At 45.4% G+C, this 9232-nt stretch overlaps 1 pseudogene; it reads left to right on the plus strand.

Annotated features, from left to right (window-relative positions):
• Window positions 1-3531: 3531 nt before the first annotated feature.
• LOC129677462 (cleavage and polyadenylation specificity factor subunit 6-like) lies at window positions 3532-8717 on the plus strand (annotated as a pseudogene).
• Window positions 8718-9232: the final 515 nt, after the last annotated feature.

Below are 9232 nucleotides of genomic sequence, written 5' to 3' on the forward strand. Positions count from 1 at the left end.
AGTCCACTGATAGGGGAGGTCTTCCTCTCCTTCTTTCTGATCTTAGACTATCAGTTCTCCTGTACCTTTCTTTACCTGAATTAAAATGTTTACTAAAAGATAAACAAGAGATAATGTATTCTATCTGTCCACTTGGAAGAATCCATACTTTTTTTCCCACTATTAAATTTATTATGGAATTCCTAATAATATGACTCGAAGCTGACAGCAGAAACAGAAGATAAGAGTGAGTTATTTGACTCGTGATTAGAAAGAAGGAGGAACGAGTATGTTCTGTGAGTCTTGGAACCCTCCGTGGAAAACAGATCCTGGGGGCAGAAACAGATGCATTTATGACCACGTTCTAACATGAGGAAGAGGATGAGGGATGAGTGTGTGATCCTCATGAGATACTCAAAAGGATGAGCCCTTCCAAAGGGGAAAATGGTCAGAACCAACACATGATGGGTCTACAATGTCCTTGTGAGGTCCCTGTGTGTTTGGATCACACATCTGCTACTTCGCAGAATAAGCACAGCTTTGTGTCAGCTCGAATCTGCAGGGAAGATGCCTTGGGGACCAGTGTTATAATTATATGGAAAGACTGTTTCCTAAGAACAAAGAACACTCCTGTCTACTCTTCCTGCACACTCAGTACGCTTCTGGGAACTTGGGGAGTCATGCAAATTTGTATCCAGAACCTTCTTTCTTTCTCACCATTCACGATTCTCATGCACCCCTCACTCATGGGGTGGGTAATGGCGTGCTTCCTCCAGGTAGCTCCACCTCCTAAAGCACTGGTGATGTAAACTGCAGCAAGAGTCTCAGGAGAAACTCCCAGTTCACTCAGCTGGTAGGAAACAAGGACCCCTTGTGGCTCAACAAGAAAGGAGAGCAACAGCAGCAGAGGTAGGCTGCTCAATCCCCATCCTGAAAGGCAAAGAGGATGGACATCAGAAGAAGAAGAAGAAAACAGGAAACAAGTTAGGAACCTGCCACAGAGGGCCTCTGAAAGGCTCTGCCCTGCAGACTATCAAAGCAGATGCTGAGACTTTATGGCCAACTGTTGGGCAGAGTGCATGGAATCTTATGAAAGAAGTGGGAAATAGTTAAGATCTGCAGAGGACAGGAACTCCACAAGGAGAGCAACAGAACCAGAAAATTTGAACACAGGGGTCTTTCCAGAGACTCATACTCCAACCAAGTACAATGCATGGAGATAACCTAGAACCCCTGCACAGATGTAGCCCAGGACAGTTCAGTGTCCAAGTGGGTTCCATAGTAATGGGAAGAGGGACTGCCTCTGACATAAACTGATTGGCCTGCTCTTTGATCACCTCCCTCTGAGGGGGGAGCAGCTTTACAGGCCACAGAAGATGATGACAATGTAGCCACTCCTGATGAGATTTGATAGACTAAGATCAGAAGGAAGGGGAGGAGGACTTTCCCTATCAGTGGACTTGGGGAGGGGCATACGTGAAGAAGGGGGAGGGAAGGTGGGATTAGGAGGGGAGGAGGGAGGGGCTTATGGGGGATACAAAGTGAATAAAGTGTAACTAATAAAAGTTTAAAAAAAGGGGGGGCCAACATATATATTAAAAATGCTTAATTGTAAAAAAAAAAAAAAAAAAAAAAAAAAAAGAGGATGGCCTTGTCCATCAGTAAACGGAACAATCACGAGAATGGAGTGTGCTGGCACATTGGAGAAAAGCAGATCCTTTCTCACGAAGCACAGCTCTGGAGCAGTCCACACTGGGTGTTGCACGGTCTAGCGGTCATTTGTGTGGGGCTGGATCAGATGAAATGCATCAGAGCAAGGTTGCATCCAGCATAAAGAAATAAACTCAGCCTGTTGAAGACTTCTCAGCAAACAACGGCCCCAATGGGAGAATACCTGAAGCCGGTCAAAGGAAGGACATGTTGAAAATGCCTCCTGCTGCTCTGGACTGTGATTCAGCTAGAGTAGGGTGTTTGTATTTTCTGAGTTCCAACACAGAAGACATCCTGGCTTGGTCTCAGGTGCTGAACAGGGGGATCATGGGCTGCTGATGGTAAGCACGGCTCCTAAGCTGGGCCGGACAGTGAAGCCTTACCGAAAGGTGCCCCTATTCAAAGATGTGTGCGGGCGTACACACGTGCAGGAGTGTGCATAGGAACAGAGACAGCCAGGTACCCATTTCATCCTTTCTTCCTGTTGCACCAGAACGTCACAGTGGGGGAAAGCCATCATTCCCATCTTAGATAGAAGCGATGTCAGGTCAAACGCCCAAGACGTAAGGCCGGGAGACAGCCTGGCCCCAGCTTAGAAGTGATCAAAGCCACAGATGTTTTGAGGTGTTTCTGTGGTGCGGGCTGGGTTGCTTTCTAGTCCTTTTCAACATTGTACAACTGGGACAGAGGAAACTGCTGTGGGCTGAGCAGACCTCAGACGAGGCCCACAGCACACGTCCTCAGCAAATGGTCGCCTGACTGCTTCCCATCAGGTAGATCAAGGTGTCCTCGCCCTGCACAGCAAGGCAGAGAAACGTTCAACAGTAAACGAAGAAGCCTGCACAGAACCATTTCATCTCATTCCTAATATGTACAAACATGAATAATTTGACATGATGTTTAGACAGTTTCCCCCAACTTAAGTCTTTTAATTAAAATGAAAGGCGGAAAATATGCTTTAAATATGAATGCAAGAGGTGTGAGTTGTCATAAATCCCTCAGCCTTCCTCCTCCTCTCTCTGTGTTGTGAGCGAGCACAATAAAGTCTCATTTTTCCTGCCGTCTTTTCATAATGTTTATGGTTGTTTTAGGTAACACATAAACCATGCTGAATGTGATATTCCCCTTATATGTGTCAGGGGCACATATTAAACTGGAGCCTGTCCCCTTTTTTTGCTATTTACTTTTGTGGCAAATCAGTCAATGTATTTTCCTCGACTCACCAGGCAATATTGCAGGCCCTGAAGGTAAATGCTAACTTTTCAGCCTGTGCCAAGCGGCACGCCCTGGGCTCGCCACCAAGTGAATGAGAGCAGTATATTCTGGGCTGAAAATGGGCTTGGATGTTGCCCCTAATAAATTACGTGATTATTAAATTGCTGTGCAGTTCCAACCCACATTATTTTATTTTACCTCTTGCCGGCTCCCTTGTCGCCTCCTTCACTTTGCCTCCGTTTTCTATGTGCTTAACTTGTAAAATGCTAAACAAGTTTTGATATTTACCTGTTTATGATTAAATTGCAAAGTGATCTGCTTAGTTCTGTTCTAAATTAAGGTCTGCATTAAATGTCATAGCATTTATCTTTCATAAAACGAGACAGCAAGGACACTAATTTCCTAGTATTCAATCACTGCCCGGTGCCACTGGAGAGACGGTCAAGGAACAAGCCTGGCCGCAGTTCACAGCTCAGTGACAGCCCTGAGATGGAATCATAAAAGTCAATTAATCATTAAAAGCTGTTACAAGCACGTATCGAACCAGTCTGGCACAAAATGTTAATCAGTCCAATATCAATATAATAAATTCCTGCAAATTGGAGCGATCGATACGTTTAGGGCCTAATGAATCAATTTGAGGGCACTGGGCCGTTCCTCGGGGTCCCCGAGACATGGCAGCCGGGTGAGTGCTACATCTTCAGGCGCACGCTAACAGAGGTCACCTATCCTAACAGGCTGTTCACTTCAGCCGCAGTTACCACGGTGACAGCATGTCACCACTGCCCTAGTGTCCTTCTAGGTAAGGTGGAAGCCAACACATCACTGCCCTTGATGGATTTGTCAATAGTGCTGAGCAGGGGAGGGGCTGCCCGCACGCTACACAGAGGCCCCCTGTGCCCTGGCAGGTTGGTGTGATTTAATTGTCTGAAGAGGTGTGTGCGTCTGCATAGATGCAGGAACTAAGCAGTGCTTAGAGTTAGAGGGAGCTGGCAATCCAGCTGATTGCCTTTGCATAGCTGGGGAAAATAACACAGAGAGTACCAGGCGGTCAGAGCGATGACCAAGGTATTACATTAACTAAGTCTCCGTGTGAGTAAGAAACCACCTAGAGCTTCTCGGATTAACAATTTATTACCTACAATGTTTTAATACATCACTCATGAGTGGAAATGGAGCTGGGTATTAATACCCCAAGGCCTAGACTCATGGTGGCATTTCTAGACACCTGCTTACAGCTCAGTGTGTCCACCAAGGAAAGTCCATCAGGGTAAACTTAAGGGAGCAGAAATGATGACAGGTTTATCTCTCCCCGTTCCTATCACCCCCAATCTCCCTTCCCAAACAACTGCAGAAGCTTGAAGCAGGCTGGGCATGCAGAAGTGGGATTTTAAACAATCTTCTTCGTCATCTGTTTTTAAAAAGCAGAATTTTCATGTTTCAAGACATTTTATCTTTTGTTACGCCTATTAACACTGACCAGTGAAGGGAAGCAAGAGCAGTTTCGGCATCGCAGAATGGAATAAAACTCTTTAGAGAGGAGAGAAATCTCGGCAGCTGAGACTCTGGGGAATCGCCCTGTTCCAGAACCTTCATCGTCATTTAACATAAAACAGAAAGGTTGATACTGAATAAAACAACACCCCAGGTGATGGTTTTCTCGTGGATTGCTCTTCCACAGGGCGTGGGCTCCAGACACCTGGTGGGTCTATACTTCCGTGCTTTACCAAGAGGAGCATTTGATCCACTTTCACTCCCAGAAGTGACTGTGCCCTTTTCTTTGCAGTCATCTATTCCCCTCTAGAAAAAAAGGAGAAGCGATGCCAACTGAGAGAAATGCTAATTTCTACTACCTAGTTATTTTAAAAGACTTTTTCCTTACCTGAAAAAAAATCATTTTTTTATTATAGTGGTCTGAATTATAGGAAACATCAAAATAAATTACAAATTCTCTGCTAAAGAAATAACTATTCAACACATGGAGACAGGACGTTGTTGCCGGTATTCAGACAAAGGTAGTGCAACGCCTAGGCTTAATTGCCCTGACATCGTGTTCAACCACTCCAGCTGCAGTCTTCAAGAAAGAAAGAAAAACTCTCATTGTTATTAACTGTATTCTTTTTAGAATGTAATGTCATACCGCCGCAGGCTGAGCTAATGAAACATACCCACATAACCAAAATAGTCGTATTTCTTTTTGTTCAACACATTCTATCAAAACTGTCTACTGAAGGCATTGTGTTGAGATCTTTTCACAGAGCAATAAAGAGCATCTCAGCTACTTCAACATTTCTATTATCCGATTACTAAAATGCCCAGGAGGACCAAACAGTATGGTGTGAACTCAGTTATCCTATAAGACTTTAGAAATATTGCTAATTCCTGCCTTGGATTTGTGTTAATATTAATGCTAGATTACATGCTCTGGTTTTTGAATACCTTCTGCATACCAATCCTCACAGAGGCAGCGTGCTCCCATGCACTGACGCTATCCACCTCTATGATAATGAGAATCTGAATTATTTATCTCTGTTTATCCTACAGGAGTTCGCTCGACCCCACTCCCATCTTCTTTCTCTGCTGCACATCAATGCGTGTAAACACAGCTTCGGAGCTGCTGCCTGCTTTCTGTGTTCCTCTTCTCTTTTTCAGCAGTAGGCGGGAATGTTACACCACTAGGAGAATCCGTTTAAGGGTGTATTTGAGGTAAACCTTCCTAATTAAGTCAACTTTAACACAGGCACGCAAATGGCACCATGTATATGTGTCTGGCGCCTAATACCGTCTGCTGAGCCCAAAGGAAGTCAGGCAGCAACAGGGCCAAGGAGACAGTTAATACATTCAGTCTCTCCTTCCGCTAACCTTTCTAACTGGAGAACTGTTTGTGGAGTGGGGGCTGGGGTGGGCAGCCTCCCACCCCGGCTGGGGCCTACATCCGCAACGGTAAGATGCAGAGACTCCGGCTTTGCTCTGATGCTCACAGCGTTTCTGTATCCATCATGCCGAAAGAAAGGCTGTGATGAGTCTGAATGACTGAAAGTCGAGGGAAGGAGTGAGCTTTGAAGCTGTGTACAGCCTCAGCTTTCTGCAACAAGGAACATACCAGAGAGCTTCATCAGGAACATTCCAGAAGGCTTATCATACCCAGAATGGGACTTGGTGGGGTGCCATGTGGGAGAGTAACATTTATATCGCTCTACCAAGCTGGCATTTTCAGGAGACTAAGTTGTTAGCAATTGGAACTATCAAGGTTTTTGGTGGCCCAAGTGGCTGACCCCTTCCCCACTGCTGTTGAGGGACTGCCAGAGGGTCATTTACTCTGGGCTAATCATCTAAGAACGAGCAGGAAAAGCCCTGTTAGGTGTCTAGTTAGACCTCATTAGTTCATACACACCTATAGAGTGTAGCAATCAGACATGTTGCTGTCATGTCAGGACCACAGACAACCCATGTGTACAGTGAGATTTTAAAAGGTAAAACAAAAAAAAATCTCTAGAAGCCATGTGTACTGGCTGGTTTTGTGTGTCAACTTGACACAAGTTAGAGCCGCCAGAGAGGAAGGAGCCTCAGTTGGCAAAATGCCTCTATGAGATCCAGCAGTAAGATGTTTTCTCAATTAGTGATCAATGAGGGAGAGCCTACTGTGGGCAGGGCCCTCCCTGGGCTGGTGGTCCTGGGTTCTATAGGAAAGCAGGCTGAGCAAGCCACGGGGAGCAAGCCAGTAAGCAGCACCTTCCATTGCTATCTGCGTCAGCTCCCGCCTCCATGATCCTGCCCTGTTTGAGTTCCTGTCATGACTTCCTCCAATGATAGAAGCACAAGCCAAATAAGCTCTTTCCTCCCAAATTTGTTTTTTCATCATGACAGCAATAGAAACCCTAAAACACCATGGTTTGTTTTTACAGTGGCTGTTTCTTACCTTCAGGACATAGTTCTCAAGACCCTAACGGAAGCCTGAAACAAAAGATAACACTGAATCCTAAATATGTTCTATTTTTCTATATAAAAAAACTGTGATGAGGTTAACTATAGCCAAGGAAGAAATTAATAATTGATTAACAATACAAAAGAACACGTACATCAACACATTGTAATAAAATTTGTGACAACATCTCTCCCGCTCCACTCTTCACTTTGATACTTTCCCTGAGTAGACTGTTTCTATTCATCTCAGACAGAAAGGAAAAGAAAAAGACCCAAGAAAATTATTCCACTTAAATCCCCCTTAGGCAATCGGCAAGAGGTGGCAGCGGCTGAGGGAAAATGGCGGATGGTGCGGGCACATAGACTTTTCCTCAGATGTGGGCCAAGAGTTCAACCAGGAAGCAGAGTGTGGTGGACATGATCAAGACAGATTTGTATGATGATGTCATCTCTCCATTCACAAATAATGGCGAAGCCCCAGAAGACCCGGCCTACATGGATGCTCTTCCACCAGCTGTTGGTGATGATGTGGGTTAGGGAGCAGTACCCAACATTGTCTGTACTTACACTGGAAAGAGAATTGCATTGGATATTGGAAGTCTAACTTGGTGAACAACAGATGAGGCCTTAACTGAAGCAGCTCATTCTTCAGGAATAAATACTTTGGAGATAAAATTGTTCCAAAATCGGGCAAATGGACAGTCAAAGAGATTTGCTCTTGTTGGTGTTGGATCTGAAGTATCTTCCAAAAAGTTAGTGAATCTTTTGCCTAAAAGAGAACTTCATGGTCAGAATCCTGTTGTAACTCCATGCAATAAACAGTCCCTGAGTCCATCTGAAATGCAGTCCAGGAAAGCTACACAAGCAGGCCCAGGTCTGGGGAAGGAAAATCTGGTCCTCTGGGAGGCAGTTCATGTGCAATATTTCCACAAGGTGGTAGAGGACAGGACCATTTTCCAGGGGCTGTTCCTGGTGGGGACAGAGTTCCTGGGCCACAAGGACCAGGAGGGCCACCTTCACCTTTCCAGCTGGACAGACTCTACCATGTCCCCCTTTAGGCCATCCTGGCTCACCTGGTCTACCGTGTCCTCCATCTCCTGGTCTGGGTCCTCCACCGCCAGCAAGACCTCCTAATCCAGGAGACCACCCTCATCCACCAGTTCTTTTTCCTGGACAATCTTTTGGGCAGTCTCCATTGGGTCCTCTTCCTCCTGGGTCCCCACCCCCAGTTCCAAGCTACAGATCCCCTCCAGGTCCACCACAGCAGGGAGCCCTTTTCCACCTGGATCACCAGATCTGCTAGGGCCTCCCCTTTCACTTGCTCCTCCTCCTCATCTTCCGGGACCACCTCCAGGTGTCCCACCACCAGCTCCACATGTGAATCCTGCTTTTTTCCTCCACCAACTAATAATCGCATGCCAACATCAAATGGTCCAGGTCCATCACCAACAGACCCATTCGGCCAACCTCCACCATATGATAGGGGTGACTATGGTCCTGCTGGGAGGAAAATGGATACTGCAAGAACACCAAGTGAAGCTGAATTTGAAGAGAGTGTGAATAGAAATCGGGTGATCTCAAACAGTGATATTTCAAGCTCTGTGTCTGGTGCCAGTGCTGGTGATTATGGGAGTGCTATTAAACAGTCGTAATAGCAATTTCTTTAATTAAACAATCCAAAGTACCTGCAGATGACTGCTGCAAAGTTCTTATTAGCTCTTTGCAAGATTGCCTTCATAGAGTCCAAATCCTATGGCTCTGGATCAAGAAGGCGGAAAAGAGTAGATCACGGAAAAAGAGTTGGTCATAAATCTCGGCGTAGAGATCGCAATGATGATTATTACACAGAGAGAAGCAGAGAGCTAGAGAGACACCTGGATGGCGACTGAACGAGAACACTGTCATTGTTAGAAGCTGAAAGAAGAGGAACACCTTCCAAGACTGAACAGTCTTCATGGGGAAAAAGTGATGCTTGTCCAGAAGTCTGCTTCTTGCGATTGAACTGAACCTGTAAGGATTCATGGATCAACTGAGTAGGAATAGATCTGGATAAAGCAAATCTGCATAAATGGTAAATCAAGCAATCAGTCAATCAATCAATCCAGCTTAGAGAGCTGATGACCAAGAAGCTCCATTATCAAAAACCAAACCAAACCAAACCCACTCCAGGTGACACTTAGGAAGCTACAAGCCTGGACTCTGCTGTGCAGCTTACAGGGTAATCCTGTCTCCTTCAGTAACTGCTTACTGCTTCTGCAGCCTTGGGGAGAGACCTTGTGAACTTTCTAAGTTTCATGAGTTTCCTAAGTCTTACAGGTTTCTTGTGAGATTCAAGAGTATCAACAGCTTTTCTTTCCCTCAAAATAGAAAGTTTCAGTCCATAGGAAACAGTGACACAGTACTC

The sequence above is a fragment of the Psammomys obesus genome, unplaced genomic scaffold (genome assembly GCF_907164565.1).
Source record: "Psammomys obesus unplaced genomic scaffold, mPsaObe1.curated_primary_1811, whole genome shotgun sequence".
NCBI classification, from domain to species: domain Eukaryota; kingdom Metazoa; phylum Chordata; class Mammalia; order Rodentia; family Muridae; genus Psammomys; species Psammomys obesus.